Here is a 15,684-nt window from a genome sequence, read left to right as displayed (position 1 = left end):
TGCAAGGCAGATGATCTACCACTGAGCTATCGCCCTTTCCCATAATCAACGCATGATAATAGTCACTAAAGCTTGACCAGTTGCTAACAGATCAACAAAGGGAAAATTAACATAGTTCTAAATGCAAACACTAGCACTGCATCTACAGAACATCATTAAGCATCAGAATTCCAAGCTGTATTCTCCCAATAGTTTATCTGGTCAATGGCCCATCTCCAATATTAAGCCCTCGCCAGCAAGTACCTTAGGCAGCAATATAAGAAATAACACAATGCTTAGAGGGTGCAGCATACTGTCAGAGGATTGCCTTCTATTGCAAAGGCTATCTGGTCCAAGTCCAATTTGGGATGGATCCATAATGTTGGTGAAACCTTGTTACTATTTTCAGAAATATACCAACAGGAGAAAATGAGATTTTGACTTTTTGAACTGCCAGTGTATCAGATGTTATCAATTATGCCTATTAAGTTGCAAGGCCACTGAAGAAGACTCTTTGTCAAAACGCGTCTGGCTGCACTTTGTTTTTGTATCTCATCTTGCATAAGCATTGATTTTTTACATCTGCAGAATTTTATGGCTGCATTCTGTTTTTTGTATTTTACCTTATATGGGCATTGATTCAATACCACATACAGACTGCTAGCAGTGATTTTAAGTTGGTTTGACAATATATGTGCATGAAATGTTTATATTTTATTTTGTGTTTCATATGTCCACCTTAACTCCTCTTTAAGCACTGTGTGTTTTTTGTTAAGGTAGACTTTAACTTTCCAGTCCTTGTCATCAACTGTTAGCAGCTAGACAGCAGCCTGAGCAGGCATACCCAGATCACTTGATCACAGTCTTGCACACTATAATGAGATGCATTTCCATTTAAATGACAGTAATGATTTCTACGCTTGCATCTGTACATATAAAGTAGCGTATTAAAAAATGACTGAACTCTGTGCCCTCTCTTAACCTCTGTTTTGGTGATGCACAAGGGGGCAACTCAGGCCCTGCTTGTGGGCTTCCCATTGGGGCATCTGGTTGGCCACTGTGAGGAGGATGCTGGACTAGATGGGACAGTGGCCTAATCCAGCTGTAGGGCTCTTCTTATATTCTTAACTCTAGTGGGTCACCCAGTGAGCTTGTGACAGAGGCAAAGCATGAACGGGAGACTTCCTGATACACAGCTCAGTCTCTCAACCACTATGCTACACAACTCTCAATTATATATATATACTGGGTGCATATATTATGGGTGTGCATTGGCTCTGTATATATCTCAATAATAAGACAAATCGAGGTGGTTCTCATGTTCCCGAGTCAGATTATAAAATTAACAAGGCGTGTTGAGGTACATCAGGGAGCCCCCAAGCTCTGTTGCCTCAGTTTTTCCAAAAAGCTAAATGCACTTTCTGCCCCTTTCTTTTGGAGAAATGAAACCAAGGTGGCTTGCTTAAGAGCAGAGGTCGGGGGAATCTTTCATTTTGACAGAGAAGTCTAGCTTCTAATCACAGTGAATCATTTTCTCAGGGCGCTCTCATCACTGATTTGGGGGAGGACTGAACAGAGTTGTTCTTCACACGGGTTGCATTCTCTTCCGAGTTTGGCCTGGGAGGCCATAATAAGTGATGGAGTTAGGATGTTAGGGTGGCCTGCTTCTTTCCCAATCATTCTTCCCTAAAAAGAAAACCCCAGCTATAAATCATATGTCTTTTTGTTTTTTGTCTTCATCAAGGGTACTTTCAGGAAAGGGAGAGTGCCAGCGGTGAGAGAAAACAGTGACTTTCCCAGGTTTTTTATAACAAAAGGTAAAAGCACCTAGGACGATAGCCCCTAAACTTATTTGTCTGAACTTTGACAGGTTTCTTGCTCAGGGGCATCTTCCTCATATACCCAGTTTTCAAACTGGTCCTCCCCCACAAAAAAAACCTAGGGGAGGAAACATGATCCCCCCCAAGGTAAATTCTGCCTTTGTGGGACAACTGCTGCACTTTTCTATCTGAAATTTGGCAGGCTTCATCCAATGAGGAGGGGCAGTCATTCCTATGGATTCTAGCCAATTTTGACAGAAAATTTTAAAAAGTGTGAAACTTTTTAAAAAAATAAAGTTTCCTTGTATGAAAACTCGTTAATAGATCTGCCTGAAATTTGGCAGGCTTAATCCACTCTGGAGGGACTGCCTGCAGATTTCATCCACGTGAAAAGGGAGGAAAATAGGTTATAGCTGTTTTTAGATTCCTCACTACAGTCAATGGGGACAAAACTGAGCTTCAAATTTGAAAGGTCAGATCTGGATCTGAATTTGTTGTTGTTAAATGCCTTCAAGTCGATTACGAGTTATGGTGACCCTATGAATCTTTTTTGGATATATTCATAGGGCTTTCATGGTAAGAGGCATTCAGAGGTGCTTTACCATTGCCTTCCTCTAAGCATACGGCACCCTGTATTCCCAGACAGTCTCCCATCGAAGTACAAACCAGGCCTGATCCTGCTTAGCTTCTGAAATCAGATGAGATTGGGCATGTTCAGGGTAGTATGACCGTAAGCTTGGATCTGAATAACAAATTGAAATGACACAGAGCGGATCTGATACGGATCAGGATTTTTTGTTGCACACCTCTCTAGCATATATGTATGGGCATGAAAACAGGATGCTGGACTAGATGGGCCTTTGGCCTGAACCAGCAGGTTTTTATATTATATTTATATTATGTTTATATTAGCCTTTCCCAACCTTTGGGTCCCCCATCAGCTCCAGCCAGCATGGCCAAGGGTCAGGGATGATGGGAACTGTACTCCAGCAACATCTGGAGAACCAAAGTACAGATTCTACCATTAATAATGCATTACAAAATCAACTGTGCAAACACTTTCAAAAATGGATTTCATCTTACCCTTCTACACCCTACAAAACAGCCCTTAGCATGTGTTCTGATCAAGATCCTGTTTTACATTCAAGAAAGCCAGAAAGAGAATCCCTTACACAGACAGACTTAGCACAAAGAGTTTTCTAAAGAGTGCTAGTATTCCAGGGTCATTTTGGACTTCAAAAAAAGAGAAAGGGGGAGAGGGAGGGAGAGCAAAATAAACATGTAGAGAGAGGAAGAAGCCTTGGTTCTTAATTACTTCTCATTCTGAATTCTTGGTACAATAGCACTTTCACATTTCAAGTAAATGGCCTTAATCAAGAGGCATCCCCCTATACAACCTAAAAACCCTCCAGTGGATTTCCTTGTGTTTGCTCTGCATTGTTCTAATTTTTCAAAAGGTGCCTTTGCTGGCTCATTGGGCCAAGATGACTTAAAAGCATGAAAGCCAGCTGGCTAAAAAAAAAAAAGCACTGGCTATTTCAGAAAATTAGTGAGAAAAAGTCCCTCTCACACACTGATGGACAAATATGGATTTTCAGAGACAGACACCGATGTTGTGTCATAGCTGTAGAGGAGGGGGAGCTGGTCCCTTCACAAACATTTGCTTCCAATCCCTGCATTTATCACATTTACTTAAGAAGAACAAGGTTTTCTATCTACCTGCAATAAGCTTTTTTCCCCTTTTTCTTTTAAACACATCCCATTAATTAGGCAAAGGAGAAAACAAGGCCACAGCAGTAGACTCAAGATTTCATTTTAAGAAAACGGCTGATCTGATCTGCCTATAACAATTATGGATCAATGTGTATTAACCTAAACCGTTTTGCAAACAAAGAGAAGGAATATACACTCTTTCAAAACAAATGTAGGTAATTTTAACCATCTAAATACTGCATTAGATATAACCTGCCTCTCAGAAGATTTATTTATTATTATTTATTTATGAGATTTCTAGACTGCCCTCTATCACATAAGTCTTCAGAGGACAGCTCACAATGTACTATAAAAATATACAGCATACAATACAAATGCAATCAATAAAATCAGTCATCAATAAATCAGTAAAATACAGCAGCACAGAATTAAAAACCTGAAGCCTTGGACAACCAGTTAGGCTCTACCAAAGTCCCAGCATCATTTTATCCCATGAAAGTCCCATAGTCCAAACACACTCCAAATAGTCAATAAGCAGGTGTTGCCCTTTGGTAGACTCCCAGAACTTACATCGTTTGGGTTGCAGGCAGTTCCACCTGGTCAATCCTTGCGCAAAAGAAACTTTTTTCTATCAAATTGGCTCCGTTAGAGGCTCAAAAGATCTGAGAGTTGTACCCCACCATTCTCTGTGACATTGGCAGAAATCCCAGGACGCCCCGAGCTGCACTGCTTTCTACTTCATTAGCATCAATAAATACATTGTAGCCCCAAGTGACTCCTGATGTAGCTTTTGTACTCAGGCTGACCCTTTGAATTTTTTCTCTTTCCCTCTAGGATTTTCAGAGATGCCAACTTTCACTTATACCATTTAAAGATTACCTTTCGCAGTGTGGACGCAGAAAATAGGATTATCTGATTAGAAAACTGCTCTAATCAATGTTTTAATGGAGGCATGCAGGAAATAATATGACCTTGGTGAGAAGGCTGTAACACTAAATGAGGACAGGGAGGGCAGGATTTGTGCCAGAGAGGAAAGTAGGCAAGGGCACATAGAACACAGTCCTTAGGTTGCCTGCTAATGCCTTCATTATCTCATTTTGGTCTTCCCATAGGCAACTGGTTGGCCACAGAGGAAAATGAGTTGCTGGATTAGATGGGCCTCTGGTCTGATACAAGAAGGCTCTCCTTATGTTAACTGCAAGATTCTTCACTCCCACATCATGTTCATTTGTGGGATGTTAATTTACTGACACCAATGGAAAAATAAAATTACCTAATAATTTACATTACAGCCAACTAGTGAAAAGAGGGCAATTGAGCAACAACCATCAAATATGGGTAACCTTTAAAAATACATTTTGTTGTTGCTTTCAAGGCTGCTTTATCCCTCATCCAGTATGGAAATCCAATATTCCTTTGCTCGCTAGTAGTAATTTAAAAGGACAGCCAACCTCTGCATAATGCTGGTTAATTAATTACTTATAATGCCTTCAGACACTGGAATTTAGGATAACAGCTACTGCTACATCAATATTCTGGGGGAAGGGGGATATGAATGCTCCAAACTCCATCTCAGTTCACTGCATTCAAAATCTTTTTATATAGACACTAAATCTGAAAAAAATAAAAGGGAGGATAAGATAAAGTATGAGCAATCCTTTACATTCTTTGCTGGATTATGGCTACTTTTTTTTTTTATCTTCACCACTTTTTTTTTTTTTACAATAATTTTTATTCAAATTTTCATAAAACATACAAAACAAAATCATAAAACATTCAAAGACAAAAAACAAAACAAAACAAAAATGATTAAACAAAAAAATAAAATGTTGACTTCCCATTTGTCACAGATCAAATCAGTTATAGGTCTACAATATATAACAATCCTGTCTCTTAAATTATATTATAAAATCACTTTCCTCCAGTAGTTATCTTAATTAATCATCAAATCTCATAAACATTACTTTATTCTTTCCACAAAAAGTCAAAGAGAGGTTTCAATTCTTTAAGAAATATATCTATCAATTTTTCTCCAAATAAACATGTCGATTAATCCATCTCAATAATAATAATAATCTTATTGTCATAACCATAGTCCAAATAAACATATCGATTAATCCATCTCATCAAAATCTGTTAGGTCCAATAATTTCAATAGCCATTATTCCATTATCCATATTAATTCCATCTTCCATCTTCAATAGTCCTGTTAAGTCCAGTAATTTCAGTGTCCAATCTTCCATTATCAGTATTCCATAATAATCTTGCTGTCATAGCCATAGTCATATAATAAGAGTCTGATGGGAATTTCCTCTATCCCAAATATTTTCTTGCCATCAATTCTGAATAAGTTGCTGAAATATTGTTGTAAAGTCATATCTCTGTTCTTCTTTTTTACAGAATGCACTGGCTCATCTCTTGAGAGTTTTTCCATTGTCACATGGCTGCAGTTAATTCCATAGATTTTCTCTATATCAAGCTCCATCACATCATTCCAGTCCAGAAGATTATCCAAGCCATTGATAACTTTATCTCTAATATCTTCATTAATTTCTTCAGAGATAACGTTAAATTCCAAACAGTAGATTTTATTTCTAATATCCATAAACTCCAGATCTTTTTCCAATTCCACATTTGTTCCAATCTCCAGGGCTTGTGTCTTCCCTTTATTTTTTCTTTTCTCATCTCTGATCTCATTCTCCTCTCTCACAGGATCCCCTATTTCTTTAAGCTCCTGCGTCATTTTGCTCAGTTCCATTTTCAGCTCCTTACTGCCCTGTCGCAGGGTTTGTTTCGTTATCTCAATCTCATCCATTATTTTCTTAAACATAATTACTTCCAGATTCTCAGCCACTTTCTTGATTGCCATTTTTAAAACCACGAAAACAAAACAAAACAAAAATAAAGAAGAACCACTTCTTATTTCAGCAACAATTGGGTTAATATTCCAGGCTTGATGACATCACAGTATAAACAGAGCAGCCTGCCTTATCTCTCTATGTTCAAGAATACAAAACAAATTTAGTTCCCAGCATCAAAACAGTTAGTGGCGTCGTGAAGAAGCAGATTCGTCAAAATAAAATAGACCAAAAAGAGAATAGTCCCAGACAATATAATATTCCTCGGAATAGAAATCCCTCTTCTGTTTATATCTTTAGAATGCACTTCCAGGACAGCTTTTTGCAATAGAAACAGAGATAAGCTGTTAATTTCGTGAATAACAGAGAAGAGTTATAGCTCACCCAGAAGTTCTTTAAAGCTGATTCATTTGACAAATCTCTTTTTGCTGCAATAATTTAAACCAAATAAAAAAAATAATAGAAAGAAGGGTGCTTGCCTGTTAGTCCGTTTTCTCTTTGAAGAAAAGATAAACGTATCGCATTAATCAGATAGAGCTTGTTCGGAAGTCTGTCCGGCATTGCTGGCTGGACCTTTTCTCATAAATTAATGAAATCCAGTCCTCCCAACAAAAACAGGCTTTTGAGGTTGATCTCTATGTTTCTCCCTGCCCGGGAGAAATTTCATCAGTCAAAAAAAAAAATGTTCTGACTGATTTATATCTGAATAAGCTTCTTCTGCGGCGGGAGCCCGTCTCAAAAGCAGGCACAAGCGAAGTCACCCTTCCCGGAAGTCTATCTTCACCACTTTCTTAAATCACAGCTAATTACAAGAAGAGGATGGCAAGAGTGACGTCCTATCCCATGATGGATCTGAACCAAAGGCTATTCACCCTCAGAAATACATGTCAGTGCTGGAACATTTGTCACATTATGTTGTTTACTGATGTCAACATTCATTAGTATGAGATTTTCTATGGTAGCTTCCATGCTGTTTGGTGATGCCATTTTAAAAACAAACAAGCCAACAAAATAGATATGATGCTATTCCCTCTGAGCTAGAAATATATGGGGGAAACTTGACATGACACTGATCATGAGGTGTGGCACACTCACCCCCGCACCGTCGAGCTCCCCAAACCCTCTGCATAAAGTCTACATAGGGAAACATGTGGCATTGCCACATTTCCATACCTCCAGTGGCAAACAATAACGTGGGCCAGTGTCATGACCCTAGAATCCAGCAGTGGCCAGGACACTTAATAAGAGGCTACAGGGCCACTAAACAGGGCCACGCCAACACTGGAGGCCTTCAAGAGGCAGCTGGACACCCACCTGTCAGATATGCTTTAAGTTGGATTCTTGCACTGAGCAGGGGGTTGGACTCAATGGCCTTATAGGCCCCTTCCAACTCTACTATTCTATGATTCAATAATAAACCAGGTTCCTGCCTTTCAGCCTGGTACTGATGATCTGGGGCCCAATGAACCCAGTGATGGCAGACAGATGGATGCTGAACTGGATCTCACAGTACAAGGGCCCATAGATCTGGAGCCAGCACTCTCAAGGGCACCTTCCCCTGGGCCTGAAGAACCGAGTGCCTTCCCACACTACTTTGACAGGCCAATAGTGCAGGGAGTGTACCAGGAGGGAAGAAGACAGGAAGCTGCTTTATACTGAGTCAGACCCATTGGTCCATCTATCTCAGGGTTATCTACACTGACTGGCAGTGGCCTTACAGGATTTCAGACAGGGTTCTCTCCAAAAGCTACCTGGAGATGCTGGGGATTGAAACTGGGGTCTTCTGCATGCAAAGCAGACTATCGTTGAGCAATGACCCCTATTGTGTATGCCACTTAGTTTGTCCTGTGCATGGAGTGAAGAAGCATCAAGCTAGCACATGGGCTTTTCAGGATGTCCAAGGAAGGGAGGAGAGCATAGGAGAAATGGACAGGAGGCAAAGGCTCAAAAGGCCTCCTTTCTACTCTAGTCCTTGTCAGCGCAAGTTCCTCACCCAGAGCTCTCCGTGGTGCTGAAACAACCAATGTCCCCCTCCATGGTTGCCTGGGTTCCTCCTTGGGACCAGAACAGAACTGGGGACAATTAAATCAGGGGTGGGAAACATTTTTCAGCCTGAGGACTGCATTCCCTTTTCGGCTTCTGAGGTCAAAGGTGGGTGAGACCATGGGCAACAAATGTAAATGTTATCTTTGTACAGTACACTACCTCCACACCTCTCTACACTCCATCCAGACAAGCAAGGGCCATTATTTAAAACCAAAGGCACAACCCAGCTGAGCAAAAGCATAAAGGTGTGGCCCAGGGAAGGTTCTGAGGGCCGGATAGAGACGGCCAAAGGGCCACATACTTCTGGGTGCAATACATAGTGTGATCATGTTAATCCCCCTAAGCATGATGAGGAGAGGAGGAAGATGAGGAGCTTGCTCCCTAAGCATGAGGAGGAGGGTGGAGCTTTGGTGGAAATCCTATGATTGGGGTGTAATTCCACTCAATTTATTTTTGCCATTTAAAACCTGTCTTCTTATACAATTTCGAGGTAGTTTACAATTGTATAAAAATCAATGTTTGTGGTTTAAAACATAAATCACTAAACTCCACAGAACAATCAAAGATACTAAACAAACAAAATTCTGGCAATAACATTAAAAAAAAATTGAACAGAACCACACAAAAGTTTGCCAGAATAAAACTGACTTCAGTTTTCATCTACAAGCAGGCAGCAATGGGACCAGACAGACTTCCCTTGGGAGGCTGTTCCAAATCTTGGGCCACACAGATGAAGAAAGACCTGCCGTTGTTGACAGGGTTCATATGGAACAGCCCCAACTTGGTGCCCTCCAGATGTTATTGGACTCCTTCATTCCCATCCAGCATAGCCAACTGTCCTTCCCAACCCATTGAATTCAGACTCAGACTTACTGGTGTGCTTTTCTCATTATGTTTAATATGAAATCTCAGCTTAGAGCATTTCACAGATGAGTGTACAGATTACACAGGATTCTGCATCTCTACACAGCCCTTGAGACCCTTTAAATAGGCTAGGGGTAGGATCTCTGTTTGGGTGCCTCTGAATGGAACTAAGCGAGCAGAAAAGCACTCCTCTGAAGAGGTTGAAAAGCTGGTGCTATCTGCTTGCGCCTGCATGTCTTCTGGTGCATCCTTGGTGATGGAGGTGGTGGCACGTGAGCCAGATCCTCCTCTGACACAGTTTCTGGTTGAGCCTTCAATTCCTCATCCTCTGGAAGAGGCGCAAGTGGTGGTTCGAGTGACAAGACAGGGCTAAGAGGTGGCACCAGGACCTGTTTATTATCAGACAGCGCTTCTTCAGTCATAACCAGAGCTAAGGGGGCGGATCTGTCACTGTCTAAACTGCCAAAGCCATCCTCTGTTTCAACCCCTTCCTGCCCCCTAGGTCCCTCCCCAGGGTCCCAGCTGTCATCCTCCTCCTGATCACTCCACCATGAACTCTCTGTGGGGCCTATAACACCAATGCTAGGGATGATGGGAGTTGTAGTTCAACAATATCTGGAAGGAAACACAGGTTCCCCATCCGTGATATAAAGGAAGAAGAAATCCTAGGAGTAGTAGAAGGGTTCTCCAATACATAATTCAAATCACAGAAGAGACATATGGCTTCATGTATTACACTGAAGACTGCTTCAAACATTTCACTAAGCCGGTTCCTCAAACCTGGTCCATTCCAGATATTGTTGAACTACAACTCCCATCAGCCCGATCCAGAACAGCCAATACTCAGGGATGATGGGAGTTGTAGTCCTATAACATCTCAAGGGCCACAGGTTCTCCATGCTTGATTTAAATGGCTGGAAGTGATTCTTAATAAATGGTGAGTAAATAATTTTAATATCATGTTAGTTAAACCTTTTTTTTAACAGCAAAACTAAACTCCTGCTAAGCTTTTCACAAATAACAGAGACGTTAGATGGGATTGTTTGGTGGTGGTGAGAAACTTGTAGCTGGAGGGAATCAGCTATTTTCCTCAACTGCAACGATACAGGGGCTTATCCCATTTGTAAATCCTACTAAGAAAACTCTTAATACCTTCTCAAACCGTTCGGTGCTGAAGCCAAAATGCAAAAATGTAATAATCATCACATTACTCACTGGAATGGAGACAGCTACCTTTTTCTACAAGGATATTGTAACAAAGGATTTAGCAGCGTGCAAGTTCCATGAAGTCAACATGCTGCTGGGAAATTGCAAGTGAATGCAGATGACTCCAAAATGGGCAGGTAGGATAATATATGGGCAGGCAGGACTCAATATATGACTCGTCTGCATGCCTTAAAATGGCACACTGTACATGTATTCCACGATTATTCCACTTTTAACAGTCATGGCTTCCCCCAAAGAATCCTGGGAAGTGTAGTTTGTGAAGGGTGCTGAGAGTTGTTAGGAGACCCCTACCCCCTTCACAGAGCTACAATTGTCAGGGTGGTTTAACAGTCAGCCCTTTTCCTCAGGGAGCTCTGGGAATCATAGCTCTATCAGGAGAAAGTACAGGGGGATTACACAAGCTCAGGGTTCAGAAGACTACCAGGGCTAGACAACGTGCTGACCTTTACATGTTGATGTACTGTGATTCCCATCATAGCGACCATTGGCTATACTGGCTGGGGGCAATGGTGGTTGCAATCTGGCAGCATATACTATGCTAGATAGCTCTGGAGTAAGCCATAATTTGGCATTATATCTAAACCAGGCTATTTTATTCTTATTCTTATTGATGAATCACTTCCCATGAGATATTCTGAAGCAATTTACAATACAATAAAACACACTGAGAACAATTGCACATATAAACACAGCTAAAGCATTGCATATATGCAACAATTTTTTGAAAGTGTGTGTGTGTGTATATATGAAAACAATTTAAAACAACAGCAATACACTTATAAAATAATTCAAATCCATTACAGATACTGATATTATTCTGTGCAGAAATAGTTTATTTCCTACACAATCAACTTCATTCAAGTATTAATGAGAGAGGAATAAAAGTCTCTCTCTCTCTTTCTCTCCATTCACTTCTAAACCTCCATGTTCCTCTTTTGTTGTCTCCTGTTCCTTAAAGGAATCTCCACACGCATTGACCTTTTCTCATAAGAAAGGTGCTCCAGCAAGGAAAGGCTAATACAGCATTTGAACCTTTCATTTTTTATTTTTGGTCTAGAAACCTTTTCTGAGATTAAAAATGTAAAGGAGCAGATGTGCATCTGCTGCAAGATGAAGTGAGGAGGAAATGGTAGAGCCCTCCTGAGAGTAGACAAACCTGTTCCCACATATATATAGCAGGAGGTTGTTTTTGTTTTTTGACCCAGATGCCATTTTCCGCCTGTGCTAGTTATGTAAAAAGGCATTATTTTCCATTCCACATGATATTTATTGCATGCAGCACAGTTTCTGTTCCTTTGCAGTTCTTCTTCCGCCAAAAACTACATTATTTGTCCTGCCATCTCCTGTGATGAATTTATGTAATTTAGATAATTTATGATGCAAATCACAGTTGTGATTATTATTCCACCCCATTCACTTCAATGCAAAGGAAACACAATGCAAATAGGGGAAAGTGTAATCAGTTATGTACTGTCGGTGGACCGAAAGCAACATCAACAGTGATGACCGATTGTATCCCATGGATTGATTTCTGTTCTGGACGTGGGACAAGCTAAATGAACATCGGCAATTTCCGTTCCTATATCTGTTTTTGCCAAAATTCTCTGACATCCCTAGAAGTGACTGAGTTCAGAATTGTACGACCGCATTCTCTTGCATGTGTAAAAGACCAGGCCTAAGTTTGTGAGGTTGGCTTTTGGGCATTGTGTTGTGAGAACAGCAGAACACCAAGGCACCCCTGTGGTGAACCAACTACAATTTAATGCTTACAAAGCTTTCCTGGAAGATCCAGGGTGGAAGTTTATACTGGCACATATTTTGGCTATCTCCTAACTTGCATTTCGGGCCTACCTCAAACTTCTGTGTTCATAAGCTGATGATGCAACAACTCCTGCCTGAATATATATTTTTGTATTATGTATAGGCCCACACATACACTCGCAAACACATCCGATGCTGTGAAGCTGCAGTAAAATCCCTAGTTGAGCCTTCCGTTCCTCTTCCTCTGGAGGCGGTGCAAGGGGTGACTCGAGTGATGCTGCTATAAGGCATCTGGCCATAAAACATTATTGCTGAAAAATGCAGTAAGATGCATTGCTACTAATAGCAAAACTCAAAGGAGAACCTCAGTAAGTCATTTTCCATTGTGTGTAGCCTTATTTGGGTATTCATGCATAGAACTTATGCATAGAGAAGGAGGCAGTGGAATAATCTGTGCTTGAATATGATTCAGAAATTTCAACTGGTCCAAAATGTAGCAGCCATGGTTCCATTTAGTTTGTTAAGGGTGCTGAGAGGTGTTAGGAAACCCCTATTCCCCTCACAGAGCTGCAATTCCCAAAGTTTACTGGGTAGAATGAAAGACTGCTAAACCACTCTGAGAACTGTAGCTCTGCAAGGAAAACTGGGGTCTCCTAACGGTTTTCAACACCCAACACTTCCCAGGATTCTTTTTGGGGGAAGCCATGGCTGTTAAAATGGTATAATAGGGTACAGATGTGGCCTATGTCTCAGCAGCTGTTCATATCTAGACTTCCCCTAGGCAGATGTCCATTGCCAATCCAGGATGTTGGAGGCAAGGCTAGCTATCTGCTCTCTCCATGCGCAGATTCCACACGTGGACTTCCTGAATAGAGCTTTTGTTATCTCATGGGTTAGCGTCCAAGATTCCTTCTCCACGGTGGTGCCAACTCTGAGGAATCTCCTACTGAGGAAAGTTTGTCTTGTCTGGGTCACTGAGATATTTGGGAAATGGGTGAAGATCATTTTCTGCTGGGCATAATTTGGCTTATGCTGTTTTTATCACTGTGCAGCTTTTAAATGCTGCATTTTGTTTTGTTTTTAGATGGAATTTAATTGGTCTAATCATTTTCTGCCCCCTGCGTGTTGGTTTTTTACAACAAGCCAACTTAAAGAGTCCTTGTAGGCTGAAACATGGGATGGACATTTTCCATAAATACATAAATGCTTTTTGGAAAAAAGTCCCCTTTACCGTTAATCAACGCGAACTAAAGGCTGAGTTTCTAGCTTCTCATCTTCTTTCCCCCCCTGTAAGGAATTGAACCGCTGCAGCAACATTGCTCCTTGTTATTAAACAGCTGGAGTTTTCACAAGAATTCAGCATCCAATTTTTGAACTGCCGGGAAAAGCACGTCCCATTGTTTGCTTGCGCTTCATTATACCTCGATCCTTTTCACTCTGCTACCCTGGTCCAAATGTGGCACTACTTTTAGACCATGAATGGTGCTTCCCAGAGATATTAAAGAAACGTCCACAAGCTGTGGCTCTGGCCTGATTGGAGTTTGACTCTAAAGCAGCTTTTGATTCCTGCCCTTGTAGGTGGCTGCCATTATGATTCTCCAAGTCTTATTGTCTTGCTGAGCAATCCTGCCCTTAATTGGATAGTCTCCTGATCAAGGTAGGCAAAGCCTGAACTGTGATCAGAATGGCTGGTGGCCAGGAACCCTTGGCAGCCTGGAGTCTTTTGATCCTATTTGCTACCCCCGTCGGACTTGATGCTAAGCTTCTCTGTATTCCCTTGCACACTCAGAGCTTTTAACACCACTTTTCATTTAAGCCCCTTTCATATATTTTTTTGAAGGTGGAAGGCTGTCAGAGTGCATTAGGGATATTAGATTTTGAATGAGCGGTACCTTTCTTTGGCTCAACCATTTATAACATGAAGACAATTTCATTGGGTCTTGTCATTGCTTAACTAACACCCCAATCCCTCGATTCTCTTACAGAGCCGGCTATTCTTTCAAGGTTCACTAGGAGCTTCCTGCCAACCCATTTGCTAAATGGTTTCACTGTGCTGTTGCACTAAGGCTGCAGAGCATCTGCTTTGCATGCAGAAGGTCCTAGGTTCAATCCCCAGCATCTCCAGGTACAGCTAGGAGAGACCTCTGGTCTGGAACCTTGGAGAACCATTGCCAGTCAATGGAGTCTGGGTAGCCAACTTAGTGCCCTCCTGTTGTTGTTGGACTACAACTCCCATTATCCCTCGTTATTGGACATGCTGCCTGAGGTTGATGGGAGTTGTGATCCAACAGCAGCGGGAGGGCACCACAGTGGCAACCCTTGGTGTAGTCAGTGCTGCTGTAGTCAATGCTGACTTGACATAAAGACATTGTTTTTTTCGGGGTTGGAACTACAGCTCAGTAGCAGAGCATATGCACTGTCTGCTGAAAGCTCTGGGTTCAATCTCTGGTATGCATAGTACAAAAGAATCTCTGCCATCAGGGTTGGGATAGACATTTTCCTGAGGCCACAAAGAGACACTGCAAGACAATGATAACCAGGGATAGTCAGGGGTGTAGCTGTCCAGGGTCTCAGGGGGTCTTAGACCCCTTACCTTTTGGGGAGCCTGGTCCTAGTAGGGTCCCTATGTCTCCAGCATCCTGTGAGCCAATCAGCATGAAAGGGGAGTGTGTTGGTCACGGAAAAGGGTCTTCTGGCATGCTTCCTTGTCCTTTCCTGCTGATTGGAGAATGAAAGGGGGCACGTCAGAATGAAAGGAGGTAAGTCAACCACTGAGAAGACTCTTCTCAGTAGCTAACACACTTCTCTTTCATGCTGATTAGATGCTAGGGATGCCTCTTGTTGTGTGAGAAGACATTAAGAAGGATAGAGAAGCAGAAAGCAGTATTCAAGCCTAGCCAGATTATTCTATAATCTTAGAGGTTGTATACTTTTAGAAGGGGGTGTGGCTGTGAGGGGGCGTGGGTGTGACTATAATGAAGGGACCTTGCAGTTATGAATTAGCCACTACACCACTGACAGTACTATCTAGATGTTGTTGGACTACCGCTCCCATCATCCCCAGCCATAGGCCATGCTGGCTGGGACTGATGGGAGCTATAGTCCCACAACATGTAGAGGACACCATGATGGCTAGCCACAGCATGAGAAGACAGGGGAACCATATTGCCCACAACAAATCTTGTGTTTGCTTGCAGAGGACTACAGCATCAAGCAGTAAATGGACAGGCAGAGCGTCATTGGAGACTTCTCTGACTGTATTTGTTGCTACCCCAACAATGTGACACGGTAGGCGCAGACATTAAGAACACCCTTGCTACCCATGTAGTCAGCCAAGCTTGACCCCTGTTGCTGCCCGTTACCTCCCCTTGTTTCAAGGACATTGCACAGGGTGCACATACAAAAGCAGTGCTACC

The 15,684-nt window shown here is 41.7% G+C and overlaps 1 protein-coding gene and 1 pseudogene across 19 annotated transcripts in view; both read right to left on the bottom strand.

The window, feature by feature from the left end:
- CELF2 (CUGBP Elav-like family member 2) overlaps nucleotides 1-15,684 on the bottom strand; it is a 672,363-nt gene that overhangs the window by 247,901 nt on the left and 408,778 nt on the right. The gene's annotated exons all lie outside the window — the stretch shown is intronic.
- LOC133363482 (5S ribosomal RNA) lies at nucleotides 2,417-2,535 on the bottom strand (annotated as a pseudogene).

This window comes from Rhineura floridana, chromosome 8 (genome assembly GCF_030035675.1).
Source record: "Rhineura floridana isolate rRhiFlo1 chromosome 8, rRhiFlo1.hap2, whole genome shotgun sequence".
Lineage (NCBI taxonomy): Eukaryota > Metazoa > Chordata > Lepidosauria > Squamata > Rhineuridae > Rhineura > Rhineura floridana.
The sequence above is the reverse complement of the archived record's forward strand: the minus strand, read 5'-3'. Positions and strand labels throughout refer to the sequence as shown.